Source organism: Anser brachyrhynchus (genome assembly GCF_964034855.1).
Source record: "Anser brachyrhynchus genome assembly, chromosome: 7".
NCBI lineage: Eukaryota > Metazoa > Chordata > Aves > Anseriformes > Anatidae > Anser > Anser brachyrhynchus.
This window is the reverse complement of record NC_137701.1, coordinates 13,902,614-13,926,248: the sequence shown is the minus strand read 5'-3', so window position 1 is coordinate 13,926,248 and position 23,635 is coordinate 13,902,614. Positions and strand designations below refer to the sequence as shown.

General features: G+C 39.9%; 2 protein-coding genes across 7 annotated transcripts in view; one reads left to right on the top strand and one right to left on the bottom strand.

Moving 5' to 3' along the window:
• Window positions 1–23,635, top strand: part of ALS2 (alsin Rho guanine nucleotide exchange factor ALS2) — a 223,933-nt gene that overhangs the window by 241 nt on the left and 200,057 nt on the right. For 4 of the 6 annotated variants that reach the window (XM_080600319.1, XM_080600320.1, XM_080600318.1 and 1 more), the window contains exon 1: window positions 20,173–20,363. The gene's annotated coding sequence lies outside the window, so the exon portion shown is untranslated. Of the gene's footprint in view, window positions 1–182; window positions 345–710; window positions 806–20,172; window positions 20,364–23,635 lie in introns of those variants that run through there. The other 2 variants (XM_080600321.1, XM_080600322.1) reach the window with 2 other exon arrangements.
• LOC308198298 (uncharacterized protein) overlaps window positions 1–23,635 on the bottom strand; it is a 49,726-nt gene that overhangs the window by 11,899 nt on the left and 14,192 nt on the right. The gene's annotated exons all lie outside the window — the stretch shown is intronic.

The window sequence follows — 23,635 nt, the reverse complement described above, 5'->3', positions numbered from 1 at the left end:
GACTGTTGGAGGCAAGTGGCCTGAGCCAGGTGACGGGTCACAGCTGTTTGCAGGGCTGCTCGTCAGGGAGGGTTCTGTTCTCCTCAGAAGACCAGGCAGGCTGCCCACTGCTGTGTGACTCGGCTGGGCCTCCTCCCCTCTCCCATTGTCGATTTCCTCCATTTTGTGCCTTTTCCACACAGGCACCTTTCATCTCCATGTTTCTCCTGATTTTCCTGGGAAAAACACAAGCCTTTCCAAACCTCATATGGCCAAATCACTGTTGAAGTGGTATACTGTTGATCTGGGCAGTAAGCTTGTGGATACTGTGGTGATTGCTTGTTCATACTACAAACATTTTAGAGGTAAATCTGTTCTATTAATGTGTTAGTTTTTATGTAATATTTTTGTTCTAGGGGAATGTGTCAAATTGTGAATAGGATGAAAATATTGTTTTCATTTCATTCTAGGTATGAGAATTTGCTCTGTCCTATAATTTGGTGACTCTTAGAAAAAAAAAACTTTTTTATTTTTGTTCTTTCTGCCCCTATTTTGTTCCTTATTCCACCAGAGTTAATCGAATACACCAAGAATCTTATTGTCAATCTTCACTTATGGTGAAAAAGATGCAACAAATCATCAGGACTGTAGTGAACATCCAAAAAAAGGGGGGGGGGGGAAGGATGTTAAGAAAGCTATTAATTTCTAATAAATCATCTTGTCCTAATCAGCTGCTCTGACTGCTCTCCGATGGGCTGAGGCTTACACTTACCTGTCTTCTGAAGACAAATCATAGCTAGCAGAGGGAAGCTGGAATATGAGACTGGTGAGTTTTGAGCTTCAAGCTGCCTCTGGCCTCCTGGTTAACCTCACACAAGTTTTGACTGTCTCTCTCTACAGTGTAAGAGGGCTCCACAAAATCCAACTTTGTTTCTAGGTACCACCCTAATGCAAACAGGTGTGCCTAAATAACCTCAGCCTGTTTATTGTAAACATACACTCTAGTAGATGTACTTAAGGATTTTCTGCTTCACTAGTGTGGTCTAGAAAAGAAAAAATCTATCGTGTCTACTTGTTAATACAACTAGTTATCCTTGACTTTTGATTTAAATATATAGATATATTCTACTTTGTGTAGTTACAATATTTCTGACCATTAGTGGTGATTGATGTATGTTATTTGAGGCTTAATAATTGAAATAGTTTTAATACAAGTTGATCATTACTATTCACCAAAAAAAATTCCTGAAGACATGAATTTTCCTTGGTCTTTGGTCTTGTAAGCAACTGCTAAACAAAAGCACGGAAATAAAGTTGTCTGGATCCCTCCTTTTCATTCTGTTTTGTAGTTATTGATTATAATATCTTATTCTTTTATATACCCTTGCTATATGTCCCATTGAAATTATTAGAAAACTGCATGCAATGTTCAGGAAGATGCTAAAAGATCTGCTTTTTGTTCATTAACCTTATGTACAACTAATTCTGCATTGTGGTGTTGGGTGTATTTATTACTGCTTTTTTTTGAGTTTTGGATGCTGGATCTACCTTTGTCAGTTTGTCTGAAGTTCTATATGGCTTTTGTCTCTGCAGCTCCCCTATTCTAGAAATTGTATGTGATTTTATGTGGTGATAAGGGGTACTGGTTAATCTCCTGGCAAACAGCAATTGCTCAGATTCTTGTACCATTTTTGTTGCTTCAAAAGCATTGCTTATAAGAGAAAATCAGTATTTCTACACTAGGACTTTACCAGAATGGCTGCAGTCATCAGTTGTATCCCAGCTGAAATGTGTTCCTGTGCTACTGGGTCTGCAAATTCTGCATGAGGACCTGAAGCATGAAGATAACTTCAAGTTGTGTGTACTTACTGATGATGAATTGGAGGAAGAGATGAAGGAAACTATTTTCCTCCATAAATTAGTTTGGTTTAGCTTTTAGCATAAATCCTAATGTCTGCTGATTGAATAAAGAATTGCTGTTTGGTTGTTGGGTTTTATTTTCGCCTTGTATTGCCTCGTATTATCTGCTGTTGATGAAACTGTACCTGTGGTTTCTTTTAATATGGCTGTTTACTGTGTGCAGGGACCCAGCTATTTCACTTTACCCAAAGACCAGTTGTTGGATCAGTGAGGGGAAAGCAGAACATACTTTTTACCAGGCCATAATTGTTTTCCACTACCACAGCTGTATTTTTCAGTGCTGGCCCTATGGAGGGATTATAAGGAAGAACAGTGTTCTACCATTAATCAAGTGTCTGTATGTAGATGAGTCCTTCTGTATGTGCATATGTCACTTAACAGTTTTCTGCGTATGATTTGATCTACAAATGAATGAATGTTATGCTACCTTAACTTTATACTGATGATATGAAGCAATCTGTAGCACAAGCCCAACAGCACTTACTATGTTGCATTTTGAGTTTGAACTATAATTAGAAGTGGTCACTAAGGTAAGCACAGTCATTCCTGGGGAAAGGACAGGAAATTTTGCTGCCATAGGACATGCAATATCAAAGCTGCTGCCAACTCCTTTCTTTTTAATCTGCGATTAGGAAGTATCTCTTCTTTTCTGTTACTGTTGTTCAGAGTTATTTGTTTTTATTCCAGACTTCTTACTGCATTTTCTGATGGCTGGAAGATTTCAAAAGACCTGATCCAGATTCAGGCTCTAAATCCTGTTTTTAAAAATAAAAAAGGGAAATGGAGAGAGCAATAACAGAATTAACGATCAAAATTTAAACTGTTGATTCCAATTTAAAAAAAAAAATAGGTAAATCTTGAGGCTAGATTTAAGTTCTGCCCTAACTTCACTGTGTTTTTCACAGTTGTAAGCTCTGAAACTCTTCAGAATAATTTGTCAGTACTATATAGTGAACAGCTCATACAATTGTAATGGCCCTAGCAGGTAGCTGCTTCTCTCCTTGGAGATCACTTGTCTCTTCATTACTGAGGCTGGCAAGTCCCATTCTCTTAAGCTGCACTGAAGATCCAGACTCATTTGTAGGTGCCTTACATGTTTAATAATGGCTAGTATTTTAATAATTGTAGTTTCATTAAATGTAATTCATTCAAAGATCTTGAAGTATGTTAGAAGCTTGTAGTCTGATTTTTTTATTTTATTTTAGTAGTGACATGAATCCATAGGTTCCAGTGACTTTAGCAACAGCAGTAAGTGCTTATCTTTCTATGAGGATTAAGCTCAAAAAAATTACATTACACATTTCAATGACGAAGTTCTGTATGAATGTTCTGTGAAGACTTGTTTGGAATATGTTTCCTGAAAATGACTCTTAAGAGGTGCATTTGTAAAACAACAGCATTAAAAAAAAGGCAGCTTCACTTTGCTTCTTGTCTTGTGGTGAATTGATCTAGAGCAGGCAGTTGATTTTGAGAGGTGTGACCTAAATGCAAGGATTTTGTTTATTAAGTGTGTGCTCTTATGGTACGTTGCGCTTTTTACAAGAATATCAGAGTAGTCAAAAAAAAGCTCATTCTGAGCATGAAATATGAGATGAGATTAATGAGATTAACACAAATTCTACATAAAACACACAATTTTACTTATTAGAGTGAGGGGTAAGGCCAAAAATTTTGTTACTCTAGTTGGATATTTTTTTGTTTTATCTTGCCTTTAGAGACTTCTGCTTTGAGGTAGTTTCCTATAAATTCTACTGAAGCCCATCCCCTTGGGCTTGCCTACTATAAATAAATGCTGATAGACTTGTCAAGGCCTAGATTGAGAGCAGTCTGTGTTACCGGACTTACCCCTGTGTTTCTGGAGTCCCTGGTACTTAGCATTGTGTCAGTCAGAAACCTGGCTTAGCTGGTGTTTAAGACTAATATGTAGTTGTCTTGTATCATTCAAATAGCATAAAGGCCTGCAAAACTTATTTACCAGGTTTTCTGCAGTGTTACCATACATCTTGTTTCTGGTAATGTGTTTTCTGTGTAACTTGTTAGTTTCCTTTGACATCCATCTAGTCTGGAGTACATGGTTATGTCTTTAATTTGAGTGAATTGATACATATCTGAACAACAAACTTCATGTAGCCTTTTACTTTTTTACAGTACCGTTTTTAAAGCAGTCTAATCAAGCAGAAAGCACTTTCACACCAACAGACAGGATGTTAGAGAAGTGAGGTGGATGGGGACCCATTTCTTTGATATGAAGAATGGGAATAATTAAATGAAACTTAGAGGTGCAAAACCTCCCACTTTAAGAAGCATGTTCTTCCCAAGGAAACAAGGCCAGACACAGGGCAGAAAGTGTGCATCAAGTCAGGCACAGTCAGCTGGTCTGTGGAGGTGACTGTCCTGCTGTACTCCACACTGGTGCAGCCTCACTCAACACTGTGCAGCTTTGGGCACGACAGTATAAGAAGGATGTAAAACAATTAGCCCCTAAAGGAGCGCTATGAAGATGACGAAGGGTCTAGAGGGTAAGGAGTATGAGGAGTGGCCAAGGTCACTTGGTTTGTTCAGCCCAGAGCAGGGGAGGCTGAGGGGAGGCCTCATGGTGTGGAGGGGCAGGCACTGATCTCTGCTCTCTGGGGACAGCGACAGGACCCAAGGGAACACCATGGAGCTGCATCAGAGGAGGTTCAGGCTGGGTGTTAGGAAAAGGCACTTCACCAGGAGGGTGGTTGAGCACCAGAACAGGCTCCCCAGGTCAGTGGTCATGGTCCCAAGCCTGTTGGAGATGAGAAACATTTGGGCAATACTCAGACACATTGTCTGATTTTTTGGGTGGTCCTGTGTGGAGCCAGGAGTTGGACTGGATGATCCCTGTGGGTCCCTTCCAATTTGGGATATTCTGTGGTTCTGTGATTTTGTGAAAGTGCCCTAAAAATGCTTATGTGCTGTTACAGTCATGTGTTTTAATCTGAAGAGAGGAAATCTGGCAAGAGATCTGTCTGTATAAGTAGGAGGCAGTGGCTGTCCTTTCTCACTGTGAATATAGATCAGAGAGGCCACTATTGTTGAGCTACAGTTGCCAAGAAATTCCACTGTGATGCTTCGCTGTTACACATTGTGATAGACAATAATGTAATTAAAATGCATGACTAATATAGAAACAAAGGAAGTGGAAAACAAGTCTGTCTTGTCTTTAGTACATTTTGTAGAAGTTAAAATGAAAAAATTGTTGGTTTTTTTTTCCTGTGTAAACTTACATCTTTTTAGTAAAGCTCACTAAGTGGTCAAAGCAGGTTGCTTTTTGTATAATACTGCATTCAGACTTTCTGTCAGATCTGTAAAAATAAAGATAAACTCATGGTCAGGTTAGGCCAGGCTCAGATTTGTGCAAAATAGTTTTTCGTTGAACATCTGTGCTGCAGCTGTGGTTCAGTGCCATTGGTCTGAGTAAACAAGTAGCCAAACCATAGGATGAGAGAATAGCTTTAGTTCTTAAAAAAAAAAAATAAAAAAATATGGTTTTTAACTACCTCACCCTTACAGAAGTTTGTGACTTGATGTCACAGTGTCTTCTGGAATGAGTTATGGATTTCTGCTAGTCTTACCAAATGTATACTTTCGCAATGACTAGTGTAGTAAAAACGTTGACTTAGCTTAAATAGTAGCTACTGGCTACATTTTGGCTTAAATTGGGAATTGAGGGGTAAGGCTAAAAAAAAAAAATAAATAAAACAACCCTTCAAAGGTAAGTTTGGGGTTTTAACCAAGTTTTGACTTCGTAGAGTCAAAAGTGGCAATAATACTGCTTTTTTTTTTCCCTTTCTTGGGTGCTTTTTAGGTGGTATTTTAGAATTGAAGACTTGAGTTCAGGTCTAATTCCAAATCCTTGAACCAATATTGAGCCTTCAAATGATAATAACAGGTAAAAAGTCTCTCCTGAAACCTAAAAGCAACCAGCAGTAATAAAGGGATGTTTTTTAATTAAAGTTTACAGGTGACCTATGAGCGATACTGAAGCTGCTAGGTTAGTACTGCGGTACTGTCTATTACTTGACCTCAACTCTTAGGAAAATTCCATGTTTAAAAAACAATGAAAATAAAAGAAGGGGATCTGTAAAATAGTGCTCTCACTTCCTGACAAAGCCCCAGGAGGCAGTTTGCTTACCAGCTTTAGCTGAAGTTCTGAGATTAAACTGTAGAAGTAAGCTGTTCTTAAGCAATAGGAAATGTCTTTTCAATGTATGTTTAAGGACAGTGTTTGGCAGCCACCTCCTAACAGGGGGAATCTCAAGCCTGGAGTAGGAGGAGCAGAATTTTCCCTGAAAAAAGCAAGTTATTTTGCTGTGGGTGTGCAGTGGTTTTCTCTGCAGAGCTGGCCTGTGGTATAGGATGTTAAGGCACCAGTAGAGAGAGCCATTGTTTCAAGGATGTGTGAAAAGCAATATAGAATGGTACAGTTTGTGGTCAGGGCATGACACTGAAGTGTGTTACTACAAAAGATCACATTACTTTTTAGGTTAAAAAAAAAATATTGGAGATGGATCTTCCCCCTCTTATGCCTTCCACCACTGCCAAACATCTGGGCAAAGTTGCCTAAGGATCACCTAACAAAAAAGTGTAGTTCATGCTTCTTTCAGGGTATAGCCTTTAGAGAATGACCTAGGATATATGCAGAGCTTTTTGTCTTCAAAGTGGGAGCAGTCTCATGTCCCTTGGGATGTTGGTCAGGAAAGGGCTGAGGGAGATGTGAATTCAAATTAAATACGTAGTTGCGAACCTCATAACTTGTGTCAGATATGGTGGGGATCAAATTCTATGTAACATGAACAGTTATTTCTGAAGTTAGTTGCTCTTGAGGCTTACAGCACTGTTGAAAATGCTGTTGAATCCTTAGAGTGGGGGAGTTGCTATTGTCTTGTTCTGAGCTTCCTTCTGAAGGGGTACAGCAGTCTTTTTCTGGCTCTAAGGCTGAAATTTCAAGCCCAAGAAGGAACATAGCATTCGCAGCTGTTCTGTTCCCTGTGACTCTCTGTAAAGCTAAAATGAGCCTATTTACTTTTGTTGGGGCATGTGTAGCTTCTTGGCAGCTTCTTGGCCCATGAACAAGCCCTATGGGACTTCAGAACTTGAACAAATTTCAAGAGAAGAATTGACTGAAGCTGTGACTTATCACCTTGCTGCATGCTGGAAACTTCCTGAACTCTGGATGTTGCATGACCTTAATTGGTGGAGGATTTTTTTACCTTGCCAAACCTTTCTAGTGTAGGGGTAATGAAATCTGAAACCAGGCAAGTTTTGCATGGGTCTGAATTTCATCACAAATCACAGCTCACACCTCTTATTTCTTGCCTGGGGGAGAAAAACTCCAGTATCTTCCTGTCTCCAGAAAGGAGGCAACGCCTGCATAGTTCCCCCATGCTGGCCGATTACATTGACTTAATCAAAACTTAAGAAGGAGTTAGATAGCAGCTTGTATATGATACTGACATGTAGAGCCCTGTACAACCTAAGGCTGGTCCTGATGAGACAGCAAGAAGAAAGCAGTGATGGCAGCATGAAAAATAACTTTGCTGATACCCCTTGCAGTTGTCTTCAGAAGTTGTGAAGTGCAGATTGAAGAGCAAGGAAACTACCTTTTATCAAACAGAACATCTTCTCTAGGTGGTCAGGAGGTTGTGATTTTGGGAGATCTACTTAAAGCCTCGAGAAATGACAGTATGTGGTAAGAAAAGTTGAACCTCTGTGATGCAGGCTATGGAATAAACATACCTAGAGGGAGATAATTCTTTAAATAAGCTTCTTTTTTTCCAATGATAACACAAAAAAGGAAACTTCCCAAGGCTGTGGTCTGTTTTTTTTTTTTTATATCTGTTTGAGCCTTCAGAAGCTCTTAAGTCTTGTGTGAGTTCTCGCTAATACCTTCGCAGGCTTATTTTTTTATTATTTTGTGTTGTACTAAGTTTAAATGTCTTGATGTCACAGAGCTAACTAAGTGTTGAAAGGACCAGGAACACAATCAGGGAATGCATGCTTGCTGCTCTGAATGGTGTGTAGGTGTAAGAGTGGCTATGCTCTTTCTGCTGCTTTGCTGCCCACCTTCTGCCTCACCAGGAAAGTACAGCTAAAAAAATAAGCCTTTTGACCATAAAGCAATCGCTGCTCTGTGCTGTCAGTTCCACCAGCCCTCACTGCTGCTTCTGTGGTCTGAAGTTGTTGTTCGCTCTGTCTTCATGTAGTCCAGAGTACAATCAGCAGAGCATACTGTGGTAATGCTAGTCATGACTCTAACACCAGTGCTAAATGTACTTTAAGGTAGTTGGGGGTATGTGCTATAGATTTATCTAAACTCTTTGCTTTTTTTCCTCCTTGGCAGCTGCACTAATGTCAAGAGTGCTAATACTGAGAAAGTACCAGTGCTCAGCTGGCAAAAGTGTGACTGGGAAGGAAAAACACTCTTTAGTTGCATTGTACTGTTTGTGCAACAGTGGAAAAGGTGGGAAGCACTCATGGAATTAGAATAATGGGAGAATTCTTAAATTACCTCAGATTGGTGGGTTTATGAAGCATTCCACCAAAACAGCATAGCCTATAATGGAAACCCCTTTATTTACATGACTTGAATCCTGCAGTATTTTTGGCATGTTGGGATGCATCTTATCTTTCTCACCTCTTCTTCAGTGTCCTTTAAACACTTTTCACCTTTACATGACCTTAATGATCTGAGATTTCAAGCCTTCAGGAAGCTTACCACAGTATCTGCTCTGCAGGAAGTAGTACTTTGCCATGAAAGATCTAGGGACTTTTGGTAGGTTGTTGTAAGGAGAAGAAAAGGAAAAGAAACTAACATAAAAACGAGTTCTGTGGAAGCAGCTCTAGAGGGAGTTTTCAGAGCCGAGATGTACAGTTGTTACGGGCTTACTAACAAGAAATTCCGTATGTGTGGAGTTCAGAAAAGAGAAATCAACTAAGAGATGAAACCCATGCTGTGTGAAAAGGTGTGCTTTAGGAACTTCCCTGGTGTGAGCAATGGGTAGCTGGGAGAGTTAAGAGGTTTAGCTAACAAATGCTGGAGAATAACAGATAAGAGAATGAAACTCCCTCACTAATGCACTGCGCTGTTTTCTTTAGTGTTAAAAACAGCAGGAGAGAGCTGGTATTGCTCAGTGGTAGCTGGTCTAGTCTGATACACACATGAAGGTTTTGTACATGTGAGGTACAAAAGAGAACACATAGCTGTTTTCCATCAGTTTTCTTTGTTGAACTTTGCTCCGATCTTTTCCATCCTCCTCTTGGAGTTCATATGCCTGACTTTAGGCCTAAGTAGCCGAGTACTGTACCACTGCCAGCACAACTTCCTGTGCATGATGGTATATAGAGATTGAGCCTGAAGTGACCTGATGGCAACCCCAGAGTGACACAGAGGTCACTTTCATAAATTGGCTTTCCTTGCGACCTGTATGATGCTGAACTTCTGCCAAGACACTTGCTTGGAATAATAAGCACAGTGGTAAAAGCTGCATAAGAGAAAGTGCTGGGATCTGGTAACAAAAGGTCAGAAATACGGGTAACTAATCCTCTCTGGAAAGATACCTAGCAACAACAGAGGTGATTAAGTTTCTAGGCAAAAGCACCGAAATTACATGGGAGAGAAGAGTGTAGCTAAAGAGTTACTAAAGCTTTTCTTGTCATGGAGTTCTTAGCAAGAAGTGGCTTTGTGGACTCATTGTTAGTTAGTGATGCATGACAGGCCCGTGATACTTAAGACTCAGTTAAAGGTGGTGTCTGTGCCTTGCTCCTATTTAAGCAGTGAGGAGTTAATTTCTGTGTGACACTTAAACCCAATAACAACCAAAAGGATGCTAGTCCTGGGAGACATACGAAGTATGAGAATATGATGAGTGACTTTGTAGAGAAACATGTACCGTTTCATAAGAGCAGGAGGACAAAATTTGATTTAGAATGTCTAGTATTTTCAGAAAAGTCAAGGTACATCTAGCTCCTTTTTATTTTAACAGGAATTTTAGCTTTTGAACTGCCTCTGTAAAAACTGAAGTGTAGTGTTTTTCCTCGAATTTCTAAACTGAAAAAGCCATACTTAAAAAAAAAAAAAAGGAAACTCAAGACTTGGGGAACTAAATTGAGCATTAAAATAGATTTGTACCATCAGTCTCCTTAGACGTGAACATTGCTAGGCTTAATGAGAAAGTACTGAAGCAGAATGACAGTTTCTTATTAACTCAACGAGACTTGTCTAGCTATTTCCATGCTGCTTTCACTTGCTCATTAATGACCTTCTGCACTATAAAAAGAACAACCCAAACACTGTAAGCCCCTGGGAAGACCTTTTTATATGGTCTATCAGATGTTAAATGGCCTGCTAGCAGTGAAGAAACAAGCCTGTGAAATGCTGATCAACTTTTTTCTTGTCCTTGTGCCTAGACAAAAAAAAAAAAAACTGATTAAATTGTCTACTGCAAGATAACAAACGCAGGTGACACACTAAGCCCGAGTCACTGATGTCTGCACTTAATTCCAAGTGAATCCAAGTTGACTTCAAAGTAATGGAGTCACAGCTGTAAGTAGCTCAGAAGGAAGATAAAGCTGTCAAACTTTCCATGAACACCACTGTGAGTGAGCTGCCTAGAAGGAAAATGTTTGTCATTGACCCATCATTCTAAAAAAGCAAAAAGTGTAGCAGGAAGGAAGTTAAAATAACATGTATGTAAGTGATTGCTTCCTTCGTGTGCTGGCTGGGTATCTCAAGGGGGGAAATGGATTCCTTTGTCAGAATCTGAGCAGCTTCTTGCAGATGAAGCTAAAAAGCAAATGCTGTCCAGATCTGCTTTCTTAGTCTAGGGCTCACTTCTGCTATCGCTTCCTTGCAGCTGCACAGAATTGCATAAATAATTCCTAGTAGTGCCTGGTAATGGCTATCCAGATCACCTGTAACATGGCTGCTGCTCACTATGATTGGGGAGTTGATAAATTGGGTTGTCCATTCTAGGCAACTTCATCTCTGGTGCTGCTTCATTAAGTCCAGTGGGCTCAGCTCAAGTCTCGTCTGTCAGTATGGAAGATAGCTGTGGTGGTAGGGAGGAGCAGCTCAGAATACCTAGAGGATTAATGCCATACGAACTCACTGCAGCGGAGCCTTCAGATATACACTATTTTCAGTTCTGAGTGTCTATCATGCATTTAAAGCTTGGTAAATTTGAACTGAAAGCTATTGATGACTTTCAAACTTTCTTGTGATCCTTGATATTTTCTCAAACAACTGAATCTGGAGCAGTTTTTAAAGAGAGATGAAACTTGAATTTTGATTTTCTTTAGAGTTTATCTGAGTTGGCAATTGGTAGACATGAGAAGACTTACTTCTCTAGGCATGAGTGCAAGTCTATTGAATCTAGCAGTATCTAGGTACCTATATAAAATCAAAATAAATGCATGCACAATTCCCTTTAGACTGAGATTAGTGATTTGGCTTGATACTAAATCCTCTAACCTGGAAAGCTTGCAGCTGTAAAAGAAACAGTATTTAATAATAGACCAAGACTTGATTTCAATGGAAGCATTGTCTGAGTAGGGACATCAGAGCTTGGTTCCAGAGCACCAATAAAAAAAATAATAATAAAATAGCCTTTTTATTTATTGGGCACTCAGACTTGAAGACTCCCAGGTGCCTATTAGTCTAAGGGCTTGTCTGTACAAGAAAGTTAGTGTGCAGTAAGTTGGAATATGAATTTACAATGCCCAACTCCTTCGCACTCCCCCTGTGCTTGGTTATTCTTAGTGCACAGTAATGGTGCCTTTCTCTGTGGCAGCTCACTCAGCTTTGAAAGTGAAGTAAATCACATTCTGCTTAATGCCTGCGTGGTGAGTGAATGCTGAATAACCAGTACCCTCCAAATCTGAACCCAAACTTCCTCCTCTCTACTGAAGGAATGGGTGATGTTGAGTAGAATTCTGCCTTTGTCCACTAAGATAAGTACTGTTCTGCTTATTTTTTCAGAAGGGAGGAAAACAGTATTTTCAAAAAATCCCTCCACTTCTTAATACAGCTTTGGGAATGTAGGAGCTTAGGTCAGGGAATTTCAGTATAATTCCTTGTAGAGAGTTATTTTCATTGATTTTTTTTTACAACAGTTGACAGTTACTGAAAGAACTTGGCCATTTCTTAGTCTGTTTTGCATGCTATGTCCTTGAACCTAGCCAAATGTGTGTATGTGTGTATTTAGTGAACTGGACTGAGGTTCATGAAATTCCTTTTTTACTTGTTTTGCCAATTCAGATCCATTCAAATAAAATGCTTTTGTTGGCATATATGGAAGAGGCAATGTAGTGTTGGGGTGAGAACATGGAGAAGAGAGAAGGGAGGGAAGGTAAATGGGTGTTTGCTACGTGGGTTTGTTTTGGTGGCAATGCTGATGTTTGCTTATGTTTTGAAACTGAATGGAAGGTGTGAGGTGCCTGGACAGCCCCCAGTTTACTGAGAATTCTTGTCATAAATGTTCAGCACAGAAAAACCTCACTGCTGGAGAAACCTTGAAATATGGGTTGTTTGTTTTTTTCTTCCTCTTAACCTAGAAAGGAAAGTGAAGCAATGACTTGCAAACTCATCAGTTTAGGGGGGCAAAAAGTGAACAGGAACAGTTTTGCTAATTCTGTCTAATCCGTACTTGATCTCTTAGTATTTCACTTACTAAGAAGATTCTTTCATCCTTGATGCTCTGAAAATGTTCCAGCTTGCATATAAAAGATAGAAATGGATTGTGAATTTTGCACCTTTCACAGGATTAATGTCACCTTGCTGTTCTGCTTTGGGTACCCATAGTATCTCATAGGGATGCAGAAGAGAACCAAAGTCTGACTCAGTCTGTTTATCCTGCATTAATCTGAAGCTTCCAGACTGACATCATCCTGACTTTGCAGCTCTCTGAGTTGAGAAACAGTGCTCTGTTTCCTAGAGGAAAAATGAGGGACGAACTAGATACAGGTACATACACTCAATAAATGGTGCCACAAGAATTAATCTTACTTTTGTTTAACATACCAGGAAATTAGCTAGTTATAGGTAAGGGTCTACTTTCTTGTCTGTTTCTGCTTTCCTGTGTGGTTGAAAAAGAAACACAGTAATGCTGAAGTGAATTACTTATTTTTTTAATCATAACTCTCTCGTTAAGCAAGTAAGAATTATCCGGTGGAGAACTAAGGAGGCTGAAAGAAGCATTGCTACTCCTGTCTGTCATACTATGGTGTGCGCAGAGAAGATTCTTCAACATGATGAGAAGGCAGGGTTGCCTGGGGGGGGGCTGCACCTGGAGTCCATACACTGTCCATTGCATAGCCCTGTTCTGTGGGAATTCCTCCATAATCTCAATGCCGTGTGACTCAGGCAACAAAAGGTGACTGGGTTTTGCCCACAGTGAGTTGTCTTCATGGGATGACTGTGGTTAACTAGTCAGCGTTAGCTATCAAGTTTGCAGCCAGACTAGATCAAGGAAAAAATACATATTTCGGACATGCTGGGAGAAGGTTCTCATCTAGGTCAAATTTTGCCTTGACCAGCTGATGTGATGTACATAACTTGTCCTGCCTGTGGTGTTTGTAAAGCTGTGCTGCGCATTGACCTGATGAGGACATAGTTGAGATCATCTGTGTTGTAACTATGGTGAGAACAAACGTAAACTGTCTGCTCTCTGCACAAGGATTGTGTAGCTACAAGTTGGAGCATCAACATTAGTCGGGTAAGTCTTCTGTCCAAAGGAACTGACCCCCTACTGAACTTCTGGCTGAGGGAAGGGAAAAATACTTCACTGTAAATGACTAGCATAAAGACCAGGAGAGAGACTGTCAGGCTAGGTCTTAAAGCATCTCATCTCCTGATCCTCTGCTTAAGTCACTATACCATATGTGTGTCTACCCATGCTGAATGAATTCTCAAATTGTGCTGTTTACTCCCTTGAATAATAATCTTTAATTAAAAGAAAAATGATAAAATGAGGTAATGACAGATAGCACAGAGAAAACATTGGAAAGTGAAGAAAGAAATGTCTGGGAGTAACAGCAGTACCGATATTCCCATGTTAACAATTCAAGAGCTTTCTGACTGCTGTAGATGCAAAAATGGTAGCTGCTGCAGTCTGCAGTGTTTTGGGCACTGCAAGGAGAACTTAGAAATTAAACAGTAATGGATCCCACGTTTGTTCCCAAAAGATACTTCCAGCTCTCCTGCAAGGTGTGCGGTGGTCTCAAGATGCAGAATACGCCTTTGCAAGTTTAAGCCTGTAGTTAATTAATCTGAAATCCCTCCTATCTGGGCTGACTAGTTAAGAGAACTTAATAAATTATTGTGACACTGATCTCTAAGAAAATAGGCAATACTCACAATTATATCATAAGGTTTATCGTTGCCAGGCTTGCCTGAATGTGCCCTTAGTATCCACTACAGCTCCACTTCTCTCCTTTTCACCCAAGCACAAATACCAGTGATTCTAGTAGCTCTTAAATCACATTTTCCTTTAGCATGTTTTTTGTTGTAACTGCATCCACCTCCCCTGCTCCCTATTCTGTTTTGAGGTCAGACATCTGTGACAGATACTATGTTTTATCTGGGACCTGCAACTAATGACTCCTGATTTTAGGGAACATGGTTTTAATTAGCTCTCTTCCTTTCCTCTGGTTGCTGAACAGAGCTGGCCTCAGGTGGAATTTTTTAATTGTGCTGCTGCTGTCTCTGTTACACAAGCTGGAGTTCTGTTGTGCAGAATAAATTTGGGACAAAAACAAAACGTCTTGTAGCAGACTTCACAGGACTGGTCAAAACTTGTTAAATTTGTGTGAACAGTTGTTTTTGTGTGGGTAGTGATATGTACAGCAAGTCAGGGAGATACTGCCCTTGCTCTTTAGGTTTGTCTCATTTCACCACTTGTATTTACCAAGTTATTTGCTGATGTTGTTTGTATGTGGCTATGCAGTGATGGTGCTGGTGTTGGATGTTTCTGCTACCTCTGTAGGAACTGGTTTCCTGAGAAATTCAGGGAGCCCCAGGCTTTTCCCTCTTCTCCCTTTTCTCCCTGGTGTCAGTTCTCATGCTTAGCTGACCTTTGACTAAGTTTGCTACTTTGTCAGTTTTATTTTTATTTACTTATTTCAGGGTTAGTTTCTGGCTAAGTACTCGAGCTTTTGGATTCACAGAGGAGTTAGACAAATGCCAGGTCTGGCATAAGGGAAACAGGGAGTGGAGTATGTGGCAGGCTTGGGGGAAGATGGTAGTGTGGGACTACCTGCTTTGGCATGGTCGGCTGTTTAGCCTGGCTCACTGAACTACACTTGAGGTTTGCAAAGGGATAAGCTGTCTCCCTCCTGTTTAGGAGAATTATCCTTATTTTGGAAGTAAAGCTAGGAGCATGACCAAAAACAGTGCTGGGTCATGAGGCAGCAGTGGCTCAAACACCCAACTGCCAATTTCCTTTACTGTGCTAGATTCTGAATGCGCTGGAAGATGCCAGTCTCTTAGCCAGTGTGGGAGAGAACAACTCTGTGACTTCGTGGGCACTTCCCTGAGTATAACATACTGGTGGTAATTTTTTTTTAACTGAAGGCCTTGCTCTAAGCTATTTAAATACACACTGGTAAAAAGCTATCTCCAGTTTTAATATACCAACCTCTTATCTATACAACCCCCAGAATCTCCTATCTCCAAGGCAGTGGTTTCCAAGATTTGGGTGGGTTCCCTTGAAGATAAATCACATCAGAGGCATGACCTTTATCCTTGGAGCTATTTAAATAGCTCAAATATCTATTGACTTCATGCCCTGTGATTTCAGTTGCTGAAAAGTGAACACAGTAAAGAAAGGAAGAGTTGACCTATAGTGTATCAGATTGGTGATATCTTTGTTTATAGAGCACCACAAATACAGATGGCATTTTTCTAACAAATTCTCCCCCCAAAGCTACTGTATTGTGGCTAGATACGTTTGAGGAGGAGTCAGTGCATCCATATAGAATCTAGCAAAAGAAAAGATTAGTCTACTGTAAATGTTAAAGATGCTTGGGGAAAGATGAAGACATGAGCACAACAACTGGGAGCCATCTTTGTCTGGAAATAAATGTTCCTGGTGATGGTAAAGAATTTTCCTTACATCATTTACCTGTGTGTAATTCTGAATCTTAGTGGGAATTTTCTGTTGGAAGAGAAAATGGAGCCATAACTAATCAAGTCGGGAAGGTGTAATCTAGAGCACCACAGTCAGTACATTTAATAAAGAAAGGTATTTGCATTTGCCCCTTAAAGATGAGCAGACTCAGTATTTTTTACTGAAAACTACAGCAAAGTGTATGGGACTCCTTGTCTTCTCTAGTTACAAAATGGATCCATTCCCGTGGATCTGTGCTCTGGCATAATTTTATCAAAGCAAAACTTAGGTTTATACTTTAAAAAGCTGTGAAAAAAATACTTAATGTAAGCCAGTGTGATACAATACCCACGTGAGTTTGGAGACGGTGTGAAACTATAACCTAGGAACTGATTAACTTGCTCATTGACACTATGTTAACTTTAGCCTATTTACTAGACTTTTCAAAGACCAGAAACACACAAAGGACAGCAGTAAACTGGGGACTGTGGAATCAGTCAATGCAAGGATTTTAGAAAATGAATTCATTTCTTTGGACTTTGTTTCCCCATAGGAATATGTGTTTAGGCTGCATGAACAGGTGATGGTGCTGGGTTTTGTGTTGCTCTTTGCACTGAAATATGTTCTGAAAGTGCTAAATGTATTGTTCTGGGTGGCCAATGCAGCTCTGTAGCTGTGTGGTAATGTTATGTGATTGTGGAAGAACAAACAGTGCAGGAGGAGGCTTTTGTCTTTCCCATTCCTCTCAGTGTCTATCTCGTTTCATCCATCTTTGTAGATTTCTGACTGTCATCTCAGACCCTGCTTCTGCAACAAGATCCGTAAGAACAGATTTCTGGATGGAAGTTTAGGTGTGTCCTTAGACTGTAAGATCCCTTGCACAAGGTCTTTAAGTTAGTGTGCTATATTATATATATATTTCAAAACAGCAAAACCTTAGTTTGGAAATAAGCACTGAGGTATTACCTCTTCCCTGCTTTGTGTTTGTTCATCATCAGTCTACATCTTTATCTGAGCACTGAGATACAGCTGATAAAGAGTAGCTGTCTGTGAAGGAGCTGATTCCAGCCTTGCTGCAAACACCATTGTCTGGTCACAATGTGGGCACTGACAGAAGACTTGCCCAGTTTCTTAAATATAATCTCAAATTGTGAGTACTGTTTTATGCCAGTTCTGCTATTTGGAAATGTTATCCAGCCCACTAGTTACTGAATAATTCAATAATCTAGGTGTTGTTTTTTTTGTGTTGTTTTGTTTTTACTTTTACAACTGAAATCTTTCCTTTTCTTGAGTTAGCAAGTTAAGTTTGTCATAAAGGTATATGGCAACATACTACACAACACACAAAAATGGTTGTTGCAGAACCAAAAACACAACACTGATCTCTGTATTTCTAAGATTCAGAGCTTCTCCTTTCTTCTGGACAGCTGCCTCCAAAGACTGGAGTTTTCTGTGAATATGGCTATAAGAACTTCAGATCAATGATCTACAATGAATGATATTTAATATCTGAAATATTTTCAGAAATAGTTCTCATAAATGCAAATATTAAAAATTAACTCCTGAATGTAGTTCCAGACTGGCTTTGATAGCCAGTCCTTTTCCTGATTTTGGATGGTGGTGTAATGTCACTGGGGACAGTAAGACAGCCACAGTTTTGCAGAGCAGAGGCAGCTACATTTCATCAGTGATGTGATCCTGTCTATAATATGCTTTCATAGTTAAAGGTTTATTTTTTTCAAATGTTTCTAAAGTGCTTTGAATTAAGTTGCATGGAAGTTTGTGTGATTACAACATCTGTTTCTCCCTGAGATGGTGCTGAGCTTGTGTAAGCTGGAGGAGCTGTACAGCAGTAAACTGATGATGCTGCATGTGTCCCTATGAAACTGTGAAGAGCTAAAAGCAGGTTGGTGTGTTTCTGTGGTGCTCCACCGTATGGCTTTTGCACTGTGGCTCCACTTGAACATTAGGAAGGAAGGTCTCCTGAAATGCTGACAGTGTCTGGAAGCAGTAGGTTTTGGACAGTGTTAAAAGGTCTCCTGGGTGACTATGGAGATACTGTTGTAGGTGAAGGAGAGCATTCAGCTGGCATGCTAAGCTTCTGTCATGCTGACAAGGACTTGAATAAAAGTTTCAGGCCTTGTCTTACCATATGCATAGCCTGTCCTTTTGATATTTATCCATCATACTGCTTCTTGATCCTACTTTTCCTTGTGAAGCTTTTCCAAGATGTTTTTTCTTACCACAGTTATTTCTACAAATTATATTTCCAAAGGTGTTATCCTCTGTTAGTGTAAACTCTTCCAACTCAAAAAGATAATCTCTCTATGTCTCTATTCTCTATTCTGTATTTTAAAAAGTACCATGTACATTTGTGATACTATAAAATAATTAGCTTGAATAATATAGGAGCTCATTAGGGTTATAGATTTTAAGTGTTATGATTAGATTGTGATGGGATGGGTAGTAACTTGCAAAGTACCTATCCTGCTAGCTGTTGCTTACATATAATAATCCTCACTATCTATCATGGCAGAATGAAAGAAACTTAATTGTAAATCACTGCACATTTTGGATGTACAGATTGACTGGCAACCTTTGCGTAAAACCAGCCCAAGGCTGGAACAGCACAGTTGTAGCAGATCAGGACAGAGCTGGATTGGTACAGAGGTGTGGGAAGTTCATTTAATGCAAGTTGTAGCTGGTGGTATCAGTGCTTCACTTTCATGAGCATAGAGCTTAACTTTGCTGCCAGCCTGGCAACTTCCCACTGGGATAATGTAATGCAGCTGCAAGATTGTTTTGGCCCCGTGCTAACTTTTCCCCATACCTTTTTAATAGTCTATCTCCTGCCTTTCCCCATCCAGTCATAAAAGTTCCTAACGTTTGTTCTACTTTTAAGAGCTAGCTAGTAAGGGCATGGCAGCTGATAAGAGGCAACACCCTTCCATAAAATTGTACTTTTCAGCAGTGAAATATGCTGCCTTTTTGTTAATTTCCAGAGTAGATTCTGGGGGGTATGAGTTTTTTGGGTGGTGTGGTGTTTTTTGTTGTTTGGGTTTGTTTTTCAGCTAGCTATCCTTCATACCACTAGGTTGTGTTAAGCCGCAGTTTGTATTTCCGTGACTATTTGAAAACAGGAATGAATTTTTTGGAATGGAATAACACTCTAGCTTGCTTGAGTCTTGGTCAAAGGGATATGAAACTCTGTGACCCACTCTTGAAAGACAGAGGGCTTCTTTAGGTTGTTGGTCCTGCCTTGTTCACGAAATCAGGACTTAGTTTGACTTTCTAGAGACTAGATGCATAGTCATGAGTGCTCAGCTTGACGTGGTTGTCACAATTGTTTTGTAACAAAAAGAATTATTGATGTTGTAATTCATAGTTAGGGCAGAATGAGATTTGTTTAAATCTAAAAGAGCTTTTACTACCCAGCTTTCTCGAATATCAATAATTGAGAAATTGAAAATAGTATGGTAAGCTTCTTCCATACATAGCTTCAAACCTAGAAATGCTACTACAGCTTTTAAAATCAGAACAAAGCCTTCCTTTGAGACAGTGAGGAAGCCATCAGAATAAGTGAAGTAAAACTAGCTAACTGCACTCAGGCTTTGGCTGCAACCTCCTTGCTTGGAACCTGCAACAAAAATCCACTCAACTCATCTCTCCTCACAGGATGACTTCTTTCTCTGGAATTTGACCTTTAAATGAAAATTTAAATTGTTATGATTTCGTGTGGGGAAACCACAAATATGGCTGAGTGTAAACCGATGCAGTGACAAATGTTAATGCCTGCAAAGGCTGAAACAATAGACCAGGGTGATGAAAACTGTGCTTTCCTCCTGCTTAATTAATTCCTTACTTTTTTTATGGCACATGGGCCAAGGTACAGGTTTCCAAGAACCTGAACTGACCTCCCCAGGAAAGGAGAGAAACTGCTTTTGTGTCCAATTACCCTCTTTCTTAGTAAGGCAGTGACAGTTTCAACAGTAGTTTAGTATGATCCGTTGCCCTCTACAGCCAACACGGTAATTAGGTAATTAATTCTGATTTCTCTTCTAATGGTCTTTGTGTCTTTGCCATGACAAGCCGTTGTTACAGGAGATCTCTTTTTGACACTTTTGTTGGTGCTATTGTGTTACAGATTGGCTGGGGAGCCTGTTGAAGACCTACGATTAAGACCTGCAAAAGATCTGGGAGAATTTCATTGACCAGGTTTTTTTCTAAGGCATCCCCGGGGCTCACAGGCAGGCCCTGTTCTTTGCCTTGTACCTTCCTGCTCCAGCCAGTCAAGAGGGTCGGAAGGAGGCAGGTTCAAACATGCGGAGGCTCGAGGTAAGAGTTAAATAAACCTATAGGAGCTTGAAAATTCTACTTCTAAATAACTCCTCTGGTTTTCGAAAAACGTTTGGGTGGCCTGCTATTAGGAGCAAGCTCAGTGTCCTTGGGACTGACTGTATATTGGGAAATTCAGCTTTCAGTTTGTATTTTTTCAAAATAGTTTGCCCCAGTGTCTTGACAACGTGGAATAGGAAGGCAGCAAGAGGTTAACAGGTAATGTGTATTGGAAATAACTGGTCAGCGTCTGGAGGGTGCCAGGGTGCAGTCCCCAACATGTAAAGACAGACATCTGCAGGATGCTTTGGGTTCCTGAGATATTTTTATGAATGAAAGGTGCTTATGACAGGAATGCATGCCGAAATAGGCAGTACTAACAGTGTCTCTACAACCTCCTTATCTTCTCCAGTAAATCTACCCCTGAAGATAAATGTTTAATAACATTCCTATTGGGTTGTACTTCTTGAAGGTGGTTGAACTAATGACCCATAATCCAACAGATCCATTTGTAGTGAACAGCACTAAGGGTTCAGTCCTGTGTTGCTGATTTAGCAAGATGTCTGCTTAATTTATTGTTTCACTGTAGCAGCTCTTGCTCACTGCTCAAGCCTAATGCAGTGAATGTAGCCCACCTTTCAGTTGCAGAAGGGCAACGATTTCCTTATATGCATAAAACTTAATAAAAATTCTACATATCCAGGGAGTCGGTAAGTATGTGTGCATGATACAGAAATTCGAGTTGTTGCTTCATTGTGATTTGGTCAGGTAACTTGTGTGGTAATAGCTGAGTACACAAGCTTCTGTTGCAAATACCTGTGAATGCAGCTGAAATTTGCCTTGGTCATTAATACTCCCACACTCAAATAGCTTTTTCCTGCAAACATTAAAGAAAGGTGGAAATGTGGCTAAAGTAAATTTGTCTCACACTTCAAACAAATACCTGTGGAATTCTTTCTATTCAGCAAATGAAGTGCTCCTAATCACTTCAATGGGAATTTGTCTGGTTTAAGGAATGCAGTATCCTGACCTAAGACCCCTGCTAGCACTTACGTAATGAGACCCACTGAACCATGTGGGACTACTTAAGCACATGAGTAATTTTATGGACCTTTGTGCAATATGCAGGACCAGGACAATGATTATGCCTACAGTCACTGATTTTTGATTGCAAAGTAACAGATTTAAGCATTAGGCTGGAGTGACAGTGACCCCAGTCATGTTTTCTTGCCACTGCATTGGGAATAGTCTCTTCTAATTCTTGGCAGAGGATAATCAGGACAATTGCTTTCATAAATCCTGAGAAATCTTCCAGTAGCTATTTGCTCACCATTTTTTGTTAGATTGTCTGGCCTGCATTCCAGGAACTTCCTGTAATAAAAAATAAATGCATAAATAAGTTGCCCCCCTCCCCCTTCTGCTGTCACTCAATTATTTGCTTTGTTAGAAAGTTCTGCAGTTCAGAGTAATGATAATTAAAGTGGGTGGGGCTGTATGGGGAAAGAAACAACTACTTTTATTAGATACTTCCCTTAACATTTTTTTCTTTTTTAAGTATTACTCCCAAGTTTGAGGTGTTTTACTGCCAACTCAGATATGAGGCATTCTTGTTTGCATCCCTTTATAAAAGAATTATGTTGGTGCAACTGGACCCTGATGCCCTCAGTTTGTACTCTCAGGTTTTGGAGTTCTTGCCAGTAACACTTTATTGAGGACCTGCGCTGAATGGTGTCTGATAAGGAACAATCTTCCCACTGTTAAAAAATAGCCTTTAATTTAGTAAATTGAGAGACCAGCTGAGGCACCAGGGAAGGACGCAGCAAAACAGAGCAAAAAGATTCCCTTCACAGCCTGATAATTCTGTCCTATACTTACTATGAAAATGACAGGTGTATCAGAAGGTTTGCTACAAAACTGAAGTGCTTTGTATGCTTGATTTCCAAAGCTTTATTTTATGTAGCTTTGTGTAAAATATGTTTGTGTTTGTATATTTATATTATTGCAAGGGTGTAAAGCAACACAGGGAAGCGAAGTTGCCTAAATGGAGACTATTGATGCTTTGCTCTTTTTTTATTGTTCACAGTGAAGTCAACTTGTTTCCATCTTCTAACTTTGTCTAAAATAATGCAGACCTTCCAATGTAAGCATTCCAGTTTAAAGCCCTACCTTAATCTCTTTTTTTCTGCCTGGCCTCCTTTATTTCTCCCTCTGTTTAATATGGCTAGGTACTGATCCACAAGTTTTATTAGAAAAAAAACCTGCTTTCTCAGATGAGATTTAGTGGTCATTGCATCTGTATCTTCAGGGCTGCCCATTACTGCACATTCACTGAAAAATTTGTCTTCTCCTGCATGATAGGATATGGCTTAATCCTGATACCTGTACAAACCACAGAGGGTGGGGGGGATTGGTGGAATGACCAGAGCATTCTCAAAAAGAAGTCCATGTTTCTGCAAGGGAAAATGTGTAGGGAAAAGTAGTTTCTTTTAATAGACTGGCTGAGATACCTGGGAGAAGGGAAAACAAGTAAGATTTTAGACCTTCAAGCCTTTCTTCAGGTATGCTGATTACCTACTCACTTAGTGCAATGTGCTTAGGTTTTCCCAGAAATATTTTGTATATTATCATAGCAAATTTTATAGGTAGGCATGGCTTATACCTTGTTACTCATTTCTTGAGTTAAAGAAGTTTGAAGTGCATACCTGTGAAGATTGGTTCTGGTTTCAAATGGTAAGTCAGTCTCAGAGCTTTTTGATCAGGATCTTGTATAGTTCCTCTCTCTATGCTTATAGAGAGTTTTAGTATCATTATTATTTAAAAAAAAAAAAACAAAACAAGCTAAACTGTCAGCCCTGAAAACAAATTTCATCCCTTTTCTCTCTTACAGAAAGACAGCATTGTGAATTGCTGCATACATAAGCGTCCTATTAAGCAAATAATACTCAAAGACAGGGGAGTAGGGGGCCATGTAGATCTTAGATGACTTTAATGAAGCGGTTGTGGAGGCAGTGTGGTGGTAGGCTCAAGGACGAGACTGGGCAAGGCCTGGTGAACTTCATGCAGAGGAAATAGAAGTTGTGCAGAACTCTGTTGAGGGTCTGCCGCTGCTCTGCATGGATGCAGGCAATGTGGGGTGGAAGTGTGTCTTCTGTGTTTCTGCAGTGGGGAGACTGAACCTGGAGAGCTGGTTATCAGCTGAGGGAAAGCAGCTGTCTCCAGCTGACTCCTGTTAGCGGCTGCCTGAGTGTACTTAGACAGGCAGACTCCAAAGT